The 12,368-nt window shown below is 38.4% G+C and overlaps 1 protein-coding gene across 1 annotated transcript in view; it reads right to left on the bottom strand.

Annotated features, from left to right (window-relative positions):
- The window catches only part of LOC125242077 (orexin receptor type 2-like), a 252,498-nt gene that overhangs the window by 135,178 nt on the left and 104,952 nt on the right, over positions 1-12,368 (bottom strand). The gene's annotated exons all lie outside the window — the stretch shown is intronic.

Raw genomic sequence — 12,368 nt, 5'->3', positions numbered from 1 at the left:
GTCTTATATTATACCCCCCACTTCCCCAAAACGGGGGGGGGGATGTTTATATGGAGCATTCCGGCGCAGCAATGCCAGCGCAGCTGTCCAAAGCCATCCCGCGCACGCGCGCAGTATCGTTATAACAATGCGTTGCCATGGTTGCAGAGCCAAACAATGCGTTTCCAATTTTTTCGTTTATGCGCGCATGCGCGGAAAGCTGGCGCACGCTGGCTTTGGGTAATAGACTTTTATGTAGGGTTGTAAAGATCTATGCACGACCCTGTAAATGACGAATAACAGCTGTTCGAGAATAGAAAAAAATGCTTTTAAGACACCATTATAAAACCGCAATTTACTGAAACTCGTACAGTTCTCACACCATGTAAATAGGCCCTTAGTAATATTTTTGTAGTTTAAGCCGGAGCACGAACCCAGCCAAGGTTAAATGGAGATGTAAAAATAAATCAATTTTAACGTGTTTACGGGATTAGTATAAATGTTTATATTACAGTATGATTCAGAACGTTTTAAAAGCGATTACAGGAAAACAAGCGCCAAAAAACGTACTTACAATAATTTGAACATAAAACTGATTTATTATTGGTACTTAATAAATAAAGAAAAATGTAGAAATAAAAATGAGAAAAAATATTGTAACGACTCGTATTAAATTGTCTTTCTTTTTTAAATCATACCAGAGCATTTTAAATTATACACTCTAAAAAATGAAGACCAACTAAGAGCAGTTTTCTCTTAGTTGACGTTAAGTTAATTACTACAATTACGATCTTATATAATTCAAATAAAGCTGATTACTAAAAACAACAAGGGAATGTATGATTGAACTAATAACTTAGGTGTTTTGTTATTCCTAACCATTGTACACCTTGAATCAATTATGAACTTGTTAGGCATAACTATGTAACATAGGTTGATTCAATCCTTAGTTGAACTTACTAAGGTAATTTAATTAACATAATTATTTTTCATGGAATTATTGAACAAGATCTTAATCGATTCAGTTACGTTGCAAAAGTAAAAGCAATCAAAATTACCTTATTCGATTTGTCTAAGATCTTATCAGGCTCGTATGGAATCAAGATGCTTGACTAAGTACGACTATCAAAATATTGATAGGAGCAACCAATTTTTTTAGGGTTCCGTAGTCAACTAGGAACCCTTTTAGTTTCGCCATGTCTGTCTGTCCGTCCGTCCGTCCGTCCGTCCGTCCGTCCGTCCGTCCGTCCGTCCGCGGATAATCTCAGTAACCGTTAGCACTAGAAAGCTGAAATTTGGTACCAATATGTATATGAATCACGCCGACAAAGTGCAAAAATAAAAAATGGAAAAAAATGTTTTATTAGGGTACCCCCCCTACATGTAAAGTGGGAGCTGAATTTTTTTTCATTCCAACCCTAACGTGTGATATATTGTTGGATAGGTATTTAAAAATGAATAAGGGTTTGCTAAAATCGTTTTTTGATAATATTTATATTTTCGGAAATAATCGCTCCTAAAGGAAAAAAAAGTGCGTCCCCCCCCCTCTAACTTTTGAACCATATGTTTAAAAAATATGAAAAAAAATCACAAAAGTAGAACTTTATAAAGACTTTCTAGGAAAATTGTTTTGAACTTGATAGGTTCAGTAGTTTTTGAGAAAAATACGGAAAACTACGGAACCCTACACTGAGCGTGGCCCGACACGCTCTTGGCCGGTTTTTTAGAGTGTAGTAGGTTGTATAAGCAGGGGGTTAGAAAATGACAATAAGTAGCCTGGCCCCGTCGAACGGTAATGGGAAACGCCGCGAAAGGTAGTCTGGCTCTGTCCCGCCAATACGCAAGAGCGATAGAGATAGATATCTACGAGCGTTTCGTTTCGTGAGCGTTTGTGCCATTCGGCTACATACCCTGATGTCACTTTTATCCCTTCAACTATCAGCACTTAATAATCACGTCAATTCGTTGCTCCGTTTTGCTGTGAAAGGCGAATAAACAAACAGACACACACACTTTCCCAGTTATAATATTTATTTGGATAAAAACTATCGTCTGCGACACGAACTTTGCTGGAATCACCCGAGCGGACGAGAATCCAACCACTGATGTTAGATAAAAACCGTTTGAAAAAATAATAGTTCTTCAGAGACATGAAAAAATTACGCTTGAACAAACATGTTACCAACAAAATGTTTCTACTCCAGCACTTAAATCTGTCAATTTAGATTATTGTTAGCGCTATCCAAATTAACATCATTTGAGTAACGAAAATAATTGTACAAATTGTTAATAATTGTTACTTATGAGTGATTCTGATGAACAATGTACTCCCGACGTAATTAATGCTAAAATAATATGTCGCTCAAAGTGACTGACAATTTTTAAGTTACCTACCTGAAAAGTCGAAAGCGTACATGGAAATTGACCCAATTTATTGTTCTCGGATAGTATGGATGGATCTCGGATGTATTTGGCTGTCGTAGTAAAAGAAGGTATAGTATACAATTGTAACATTATGAAGGCTAAAAGTCTCGTACCTTACCAAACGCGGTACTCAACTTTTATGGCCTTCATAAAGTTACCGTTATATAGGTACATAATATACTATTAATATGATTGATATTTCAAAATTGGTCTCTTAATGCACCGCCTACAATCTTCTCTGCTTTGCCCAAAGGTTGACTGGTAGAGAATGCCTCATGGCATTAAGTTCGCCTTTTGTACATTAAGTTGTTCTTTTGTGCAATAAAGTTTAAATAAATAAATAAATATGACATAAACTCACGCCAATGTTCCTAAAAGTGTTAGGCATATCACTTGTAACTGCTCAAGTTCTAGTGCCAATTTGAGCAACTAAAAGGTTAATGAAATAGTGATGATAATGCAGGTGACAGGTCGCTAAAGCTAGGCCATCCCCCACAACACAATTGAACCCATATCCCACAGTCAACTTCTACAACACCCACGGGATGAAAGGGGGCGGTGAAATTCTTAATCCGTCACCACACGGGAACAAACTTTTGCACAAGTTAAATTGAATGCTAACCTGGATACGTAGCCGAATGGCACAAACGCTCACGAAACGTTCACGAAACGAAACGCTCGTAGATATCTATCTCTATCGCTCTTGCGTATTGGCGCGACAGAGCCAGACTACCTTTCGCGGCGTTTCGTTTTCGTTTCGCGTCGCAGAAATGCCATTCGGCTACGGCACCTGAGCCTCTAACGTGACGTTTCAGAATACGTGGCGCGATAGCGTAAATGTCACAGTAATTAAATGTAATTTTTGGTTCTACAGAGTGGGGCCTGTAACAAAGGCGATGAATTGAACTCTAGGCTATTCTCCTTATACTGATCAACATTTGTTCGGCGACTTTTAAAAATAACTTGTATTTTGATTTTTATCACCCTTGAAAGTTTTTTCTAAGAGGTAATGTATTGCGAATTCTGTTAAGTCTAAAGTGTGACAGACAACGTCAATGACAACAATAATGGCGTCCCTACATTGAAGCTAATATTTATTTTGTATGAGAAATTAAAAATTTAAAGACTTCATAATTTTTAAAAGTCACTTAACAAATGTTGATCAGTATAACGAGAATAGCCTACAGTTCAATTCTTCGCCTTTGTTACAGGCCCCACTCTGTATATTCAATCAATGGCCACTCCCTCTCTCCGCTGAAAGTGCCACCCACCCGCTCTCGGCTACCTCACAGTTACCCCCTGTCAAAAACGCGACCAGTCGACTTGTCATTTCTCACTCATCAAGCATGTTACGCGTTCACCTACACGAGCTTAAACTGTTTTCGTAGGAACGCACCTCTTTCATATATTTGATCGCCATTGTCTGAGGTGTGGTCTAGTCAGTAACCGTTGATTGTATGGAAAATATGATAGTTTATTTCTCCATACAATTTTTGACGACCGGTCTGGCCTATCACGTAGTGACCCTGCCTGCTACGCCGCGGTCCCGGGTTCGAATCCCGGTAAGGGCATTTATTTGTGTGATGAGCACAGATATTTGTTCCTGAGTCATGGATGTTTTCTATGTATATAAGTATTTGTATATTATATAAATCGTTGTCTGAGTACCCACAACACAAGCTATTATGAGCTTACCGTGGGACTCAGTCTATCTGTGTAAGAATGTCCTATAATAAATAAATAAAATATTATAGGACATTCTTACACAGATTGACTGAGGCCCACGGTAATCTCAAGAAGGCTTGTGTAATATTTATTTATTACAATATTATAGCATGCATCAGCCAATAACGAAATTTTTATTTGTATAATAAAAATACATTATAATAAAACATTAGGGACATAAAATTATCTTACAATAAAACTAAACTATTAAATCTAAAATTAAACTAAAGTAAATCTAAAAACGGCCCCTGTGGCATACTACCGAAGACGCTGGCAGCATTTCCTCGCTGGATTGTCAAGCTAATACGCTGAGCGAGGAAGCTGTCAGCTCTTCGGTCGCCGGTGGCGTCTCTTAGTCTCTTCGATAAGTCCTTGATTTATTTATTTATACAATTAAACTTGACATTTACACCATCGAGTGATTATCATTATCTTCCTTGCATTATCCCATTTGTCTCGGCTCATGGAAGCCTGGGGTCCGCACAACAAATCCAGAGATTTGGTGTAGGAACTAGTTTTACAACAACTTACTGGATTAGTCCAGTTTTGACGTTTTCCTTCACCGAAAAGCGACTGACAAAATATCAAATTACATTTTGATTTTGCACATAAGTTCCAAAAAACTTTCGAACCAGCAACTTCTATATTGAAAGTCACACACTCTTACCGCTAGCATTTTACGACATTAATTTTACGTACTCTAAAACGTCAAACATGTAGTATCAGATGCAAAAGTGCATGGATAAATGATGAATGAATTCATTGATAAATTTGCCATGCACTTTAGCAGCTGATAGTAGGTGCCTACTCGTGGTAGATTCTCTGATTTACATATATAGAAATAAACAAGTTCATCTAAAAAGCGCTGCAAAGTGCAACTTTCGATCCGGAGGTGGTGGAAAAACTCATTGGTAGGTACGATCCGGGTTCGAAGTTCGAACCCGGCTCGTACCTACCAATGAGTTTTTCTGAACTTATGTGCGAAATGTCATTTGATATTTGCCAGTCGCTTTTCGGTGAAGGAAAACATCGTGAAGAACCCGGACTAATTCCAATAAGGCCTAGTTACCCTTCGGGTTGGAAGGTCAGATGGCAGTAGCTTCTGTAAAAACCATTAGAAAAAGAACAAAGATAACTGACGTAAATCAGACAATGAAGCAACTAAAATGGAAATGGACTGGCCACATGCTCCGAGATAAAAGAGAAAAATGGTCTAAGGACATAACATCATGGTACCCAAGAGATGGCAAAAGGAAGGATGGCGGACAAAAAATGAGATGGGAAAATGAATTCAGAAAGGTAGCTGGAGCCTTGTGGAGAAGACAAGCTCTAGACAGAGAAAAATGGAGAAATATGGGAGAGGCCTATGCCAAAGGCAACCAGACTAAACGTCTGCGGAGAAAGGCTAGCAGTAAGCAGTAAGTAAGTAAGCTTCTGTAAAAACTAGTGCCTACGCCAAATGTCGGGATAACGCAATGATGATGAAACAAGTTCATCTACAAAGTACATTACACAAGATGAAACGACGTAATTAAATGTTAATTAACATGGAAATTCTCTTATGTCATGGGGAGGAAGACCGCTATAATTTCTGTTCAGATTAAGAGGAAAGTCCGCGTGATATTAATATTATTATTAAATGCTTGGAAATCTTACGTAAAGTGCACCATGGCAACTTTTCAATTAAGGAGGCAAATTCAACTAGGGGAAAGTCGGGTTAGATGACCCACTTTTAGAAAACCTTTTATAACTTTTAATGTCGTGAATAGTTTTGATATAATTAGCTAGTCTAATAAAAAACATTTATTCAGTAAGTAGGCCACAGGGGCACTTTTACAAGTCAACATTACAATAAATAATACGGATTCAACAAAATTTAAAAGCTACTTTAAAAATCAAACATGGAATGAAAAAAAAATACAAACTGATACAAAAAATAAGAACTACTAAAATAACTTTAGAGTTGTAAAAGACTCTAGATATCACAACTAAAGTTAATAAATATACTTAACCTTTTTTAGGGTTCCGTAGTCAACTAGGAACCCTTATAGTTTCGCCATGTCTGTCTGTCCGTCCGTCCGTCCATCCGTCCGTCCGTCCGTCCGTCCGTCCGTCCGTCCGTCCGTCCGTCCGTCCGTCCGTCCGTCCGTCCGTCCGTCCGTCCGTCCGTCCGCGGATAATCTCAGTAACCGTAAGCACTAGAAAGCTGAAATTTGGTACTAATATGTATATCAATCACGCCAACAAAGTGCAAAAATAAAAAATGGAAAAAAATGTTTTCTTAGGGTACCCCCCCTACATGTAAAGTGGGGGCTGATATTTTTTTTCATTCCAATCCCAACGTGTGATATATTGTTAGATAGGTATTTAAAAATAAATAAGGGTTTACTAAGATCGTTTTTTGATAATATTAATATTTTCGGAAATAATCGCTCCTAAAGGAAAAAAAAGGTGCGTCCCCCCTCTAACTTTTGAACCATATGTTTAAAAAATATGAAAAAAATCACAAAAGTAGAACTTTATAAAGACTTTCTAGGAAAATTATTTTTAACTTGATAGGTTCAGTAGTTTTTGAGAAAAATACGAAAAGCTACGGAACCCTACACTGAGCGTGGCCCGACACGCTCTTGGCCGGTTTTTTTATTTTAAGTGCCAATTTACGAATAAAATTTACTTTTTATGTAGAAATACATCCAAAAAAACTAAAAAAATACACAAAAAAACCTTTTTATTTGGCAAAATTGGCTTGACGTCATATAACATTTTATCTTTATTTTGCCCTCAAAAATGCGTAGTTAAAATCTTTCGGTTCCCTCATGTTACACCGTGTATGTTCTGATACAATAGTGACTTGTATCAAAGACTTATGAATAAAACAGTAGTTTAGGGGCACTTCGTGTATTATTATAAATTAAAAAGTGTTTACATTTATATCAGCTGACTGTGATGTAACTCCGTATAGACAGCTAAAGTCTAAGAAAAAAACATAAGTACCTCAAAACCATACAAAAAAAGGTACGGTGACCTAGATGGTGATACAACTTTGGGGGACGCTCGGCTAGATCGCGCTAATATTAATATTTGACATTTTAACACATATGAAGCTAAGAATATGGACCAAATTGTCAAAACTGAGGTTCAAAGGTTTTAAGTTTGTGTCCAGAGATGACAGTCTATGCACTGTGATTACACATTTTACTTTGACCATAAATTAAATATAACAAGATCATACCATCCCATACATTAAAATGCGACCGCCTAAGACCGCGCTTACACTCCACCATGTATGGGATGGTATGATCTTGTTTTATTTAATTTATGCTTTGACAGTAACTCTCTATTGTACACAAGCTTGCCACATGCATTAATTTCTACTCTTTTTTGCCAGTCGGTAGATGGCACATGATCACAGAAAACTGAAGAACGCGGGTGGATATCAAAGTACAGATAACGCGCTTCTTAGTTAAAATCAGGAGTAAGTACATTTTGTATGGAGAATTACCATACACCTCCCCTCTTAACACCGCAAGTAAACGAACTTATTGTGTGCCCCGTGGATTTTCCCCGACTGTTTCTCGAATAATAATTAATTCCAAGCTTTCTTGGAAACCTTATATAATCTTGCGTGTTAAGGCGACGCGAGTTCAGTTACTCTACCATAAATTAAAACTTTGTTTCGATGTTGATAATAATGATGATGTTGATGATGAAGTATGTATGATAGGGAAGCCACGCGTCGAACAAACCGCCTTGATGCATCAATGGCAAATAGTGAAAACTTAAATTTTATGGAATAGTAAGTAGGTAAGTAGTCACTCTATATTTTACTAACGGCCAGTTGTATCAACCACATTTAACAGACACATCATCGTCACGCAGCAGACGTCTATGGAACTTCCCATACAATAAAATTTAACGAACGCTTTGACGGTGACAGACGGTTTGATGCAACCAGCCCTAAGTATGACTGGTAAGCGTACATGGTTAAGTACTACGATGATTTAAAAATTCTGCTGAACCTACGGCACCTTAACACCGCTTGTTACGTAAAACACTCAACTATGGTAGCCATCGAACCGAAATGTCCTTCTCTAATTGCAAAGCAATCAACTGTGGCCCGCGGCCCCAAATTATTGGAAAAGAATCAATAACAAATACGGCCCGCGGTTGTTTACGCCCAATCATAATTTTAGCTCTACACCACAGAAAAAACTGCGTAAACCTAAACTGTTTACTCTTTGTGTCTATAAGCGGCTTTATAGCGTAAACAAGGGTTGAAAACAAAACAAACTTGCCTTCTACTATGAATTTTTGCCATTCGGGAATACTTTACTCACTCGGAGAATGCAATGCCTACCACAGAATATAAATAATAGCACAAGTACAGAAGGCTCACTCCTTTGATGTTCACAAAATGCCGCAATTCTAAATTCTTACCTACATTAACAAACGGACCGCACGCGAGCAGCCGATATTGAATTTTATTGCGCCGCGCGAAGGTCGTCACCACTGAATGGGCCGCGAACTCGCGGCCGCCGGCATGTACTTGTAGCGCGGCGATAGAATCGCGGAGTGAGCCGCCCTGGCAATACTAGAGAGCGGACAAGCCGTCGGTGGACGTGTCGCAGTTTTTTGAGCATATACAGTAAATTTGTCGTTGTGTGCGTGCGTGATACTGCTGATAGGCCTCTCTTCTAGTACACCTATTCTCCCGGTCCTGGGCTAGTCTCATCCAGTTGTGAGTTGTGACCCGCAGTTTTTAGGATGTCGTCGACCCAACGAGCCAACGGATGCCAGGCACTTCTTACATTTGTTAGCGGCCACCATTCCGTTAACATTTTAGTCCACCTGCAATTACTCTGCCTAGCAATCCTAATAAGGCCTTCGGGTGCCGTAGCGGAATGGCATTTCTGCGACGCGAAACGAAAATGAGCCGCCAATACGCAGGACCGATAGAGATAGGTATCTATCTACGAGCGTTTCGTTTCGAGAGCGTTTCGTGAGCGTTTGTGCCATTCAGCTACCTACCCAGGTGGCAGTTGCTTTCGTAAAAAAACTAGTGCCTACCTCTTGGGATTTAGTTGTCAAAGCGGACCCCAGGCTTCCATGCAAGCTTTTTTTTAATACTACGTCGGTGGCAAACAAGCACACGGTCCGCCTGATGGAAAGCGGTCACCGTAACCTACGGACGCCTGCAACTCAAGGAGTGTCACATGCGCGTTGCCGACCCATTAGAAACTTGTACACTCCCTCTTGCTGTGTTAAGTACACAGCAAAAAGGAGTGTACAAGTTCCAAGGAGGGTTCGGGTTGGCGACGACTCAAAGGACAATAGATGGAACAAATTAGTTCCATAGGTCCTTCCGTCACCAACACACAGCACCCTCGTTGAGCTCTGGCAGCCTTACTTACCGGCAGGAACACAACACTACGCAAAAAGGATGGTGCTGAATTGTATGTAACCTATATTACGCAAAGTAACTATATTCGCCCCAATCGCCCTCCGCTCGGTTGTTATGGCGACCGGTCCGGCTTAGTGGGCCCTGCCTGCTAATCCGACGATTTTGGGTTATAATCTCGGTGAGGGCATTGTATTTGTTTGATCAGATATTTTGTTCTCGATTTCTATTACAATATTTTCATCACCCTTACACACTAAATGTGCTGTTGCAAGGACAGAGCGGGAGTTATAGAAAAATCGGAGGGAGTTATGACATGTCTAGGACCGTACTTAGCTTTTTAACATTTATTTACATATTGTTTGCATTGAGAGTGTAAAGGAAACCTTTTGTGTAACTCGAGGCGTAAGAATATTGCAACCTCGAAAACTTACTCTCGTTAGCAATATTTACTCAACTTCCGCCTCACGTTGTACAATGTAATATTATATAACTACATCGTAATTAAGATTAATTGCATGCGAGTTTAATGATACTTTAAGGACCATTTAGATGAAGTTAAATCTCGTCTATCAATTTACTTGCTCCTTTCCGCGGCTTCGCCCGCGTTCAAAAGTAATCTTATTAAAACGTTGAACTTTAGACCCCCATTTCACCCCCTTAGGATGTGAATTTTGAAAAATCCTCAGTGCTCTTACCTTACAGGGAATCTACGTGCCAAATTTGGAGTCTCTAGGACCAGCGGTTTCGGTTGTGCGTTGATATATTATGTCAGTCAGTTTCTTATTAGATTAAACGAACTTACCTTAAGTGAAGTTCTATCTTAATAACATGATTCTCTCTCCCTGTTAACTTAACCATTGTATAACCTTTATTGTATCCAACATTTATCACAATTTTCAAAGCTTTTAAAAAAGAAGCTCGAACAGCTCCAGTTGTCTAGTCTATGGCATCCGGTACGACAAGTCATTTCGTTTAAAGTATATTTCAGTAGATTATTAGAGCAACCCTGTAAATGGGAAAAGTATATTAGCATATACATACACAAGACATAGACAAGGGAAGGGATGGGACTCTCTTAACAGGGAGAGAGAATCATGTTATTAAGATAGAACTTCACTTAAGGTAAGTTCGTTTAATCTAATAATAACATTTATCTCTCTCCCTGTTAACTTAACCATTGTAGATGTTCGAAGATAGGGTTGCGAGTACATAATCATACAATCTGATTAAGAAATAAAGCTGTTTATTAAATCAGTAACATTTAAGATAACAATGTAATTATAATCAACATGACATTCAGTCTGATATCAAGTTACATATCGTACTACAAAACTGGTCAGGTTCTGAAGAAATTGGTCTGTTATAATGCTTAGCAAAGCAAATAGAGTTTTCTGACCAACCAGCTGTTTTTTGGATAATATCTATGGATATACCAGATCTGCTTGCAGCTGATGTGCTGGCGTGTCTAGTGCTATGGGCTGTAAAGATGTTAACGTCTATGCCTGCCTCCTTAAGTACATTTTTTATCCAGCGACTTATAGTCTGGGTAGAAACAGCATGGTGAGGTTTTTTATGCGTAATTAAAAGACTGTTAGTATCTCTAATAGAATGTGTTCTTTTGATATAAGAATTTAAAGTAGTGACTGGGCAGACTTCAATCTTATTACTGAATATTTTTAAATTTAATAATGGTTGTTTACTGTTTTTTCCTGAAGTTTTAATTAAATCTGGTATAAAAATTTGAACTCCCTCATGAGTAAATTGAATATTATTAATCTTAATTAAGGATAATGTTTGGACTCTGTGTCCTGTCGTTAAGGCAAGTAACATCACCACTTTATGGGTAAGCTGTTCCAAGCTTATAACTTCGTTAGGGTACAAGCCTTTTAAATAATTGAGGACAATGCTAGGGTCCCATGTTATATTATATTTTGGAGTAGGAGGTTTTAATCGAAATACTCCTTTAACAAACCGTTTTATCCTATCATCATTTCCTATTCTAGGTCCAATAAGAAGAGATAGAGCGGATCTAGTACTATTAATTGTGCCATAAGAGGCTCCATTTTCAAAACGCTCTGTTAAAAACTTAAGTACGAATGGTATAGACGCCTGATAAACATCAATCTTATTTTGCTTACAGAATAGCCACCATTATTTGAAAGAAGTATCATACTGTTTCAGCGTGTTATTTGAAAGAGAATTTAACATTATCTGAATTGCTGATTTTGGCGTTCCGCGCCTACTGTACGCCTCGCCGATAGCAGCCCGGCAGCCAGGGTAAGGTGACGATGTAGGGGATGGACATCTCTGAAAGGAGACGACAGTAAATTTTTATTAGGCTTGAATATTAAAGGGTCTGTAATTAACAATGATTTTAGAAGAGGGAACCATGACTGAGAGGGCCAATATGGGAATACTAGTATACCTTCCGCTTTTTCCCTTTTAATTTTGTTTAGACATTTTAACAATAAGGAAAAAGGAGGAAAGGCGTAAAAGAAAATATCACTCCAATTGACAGTGAAGGCATCTACGGTGAAAGCATATGGATCAGGTTTCCAGGAAATGAACTTCAGGCATTTATTATTAATCCTTGACGCAAATAAGTCTATATCAGGGTGGCCAAATGTTTGTATGATTTTATCAAAATATTTCTGGGAAATTTCCCATTCAATATTAATTTTTCTGGATTGTTCATCTGCTTCAAAATTATCGTTAGTGTTTATATAGGAAGCAAATATCCAAATATTTCTTTCCTCACACCACTTCCACATTTCCCTTGTAATTTGATTGAGATGAGGAAACTGAATGCCACCCATCTTGTTTATATAAGCTACTGCAG

The sequence above is a fragment of the Leguminivora glycinivorella genome, unplaced genomic scaffold (assembly GCF_023078275.1).
Source record: "Leguminivora glycinivorella isolate SPB_JAAS2020 unplaced genomic scaffold, LegGlyc_1.1 Scaffold6, whole genome shotgun sequence".
Taxonomy (NCBI): domain Eukaryota; kingdom Metazoa; phylum Arthropoda; class Insecta; order Lepidoptera; family Tortricidae; genus Leguminivora; species Leguminivora glycinivorella.
Note: the sequence above shows the minus strand (reverse complement) of the source record. Positions and strands in the feature narration are given on the sequence as shown.